Source organism: Eimeria mitis, genomic scaffold (genome assembly GCF_000499745.2).
Source record: "Eimeria mitis Houghton genomic scaffold, Emh_scaff5306, whole genome shotgun sequence".
In the NCBI taxonomy this organism is placed as follows: Eukaryota; Apicomplexa; class Conoidasida; order Eucoccidiorida; family Eimeriidae; genus Eimeria; species Eimeria mitis.
In genome coordinates this window covers 3,616-3,945 of record NW_013573583.1, presented here as the reverse complement: position 1 = coordinate 3,945, position 330 = coordinate 3,616, and positions in this window count along the sequence as shown.

Genomic DNA, 330 nt, shown 5'->3' with positions numbered 1-330 from the left:
AGCAGCAGCAGCAGCAGCAGCAGCAGCAGCAGCAGAACCCTGCCCGCCACCCAGCAAGCCGTCCGCGCAGCCGCTACTACACCCAGAAACAGTAACAACTGAAACTGCTGCTGCTGCTGCTCCTGCTGCTGCTGCAGCCTCTAACTTCTCTTCTGCTGCTGCAGCACTGGGGGCCCCGCCCCCCCTCCAGCCCGAGCTGCAACACGCAGCAGCAGCGCAGCAGCAGCAGCAGCAGCAGCAGCAGGGCAGGAGCAGCAGAATTGGTGCAGCAGCAGCAGCAGCAACAGGACAGGGGCGAGAGCAGCAACCTAACAACAACAGCAGCAACAG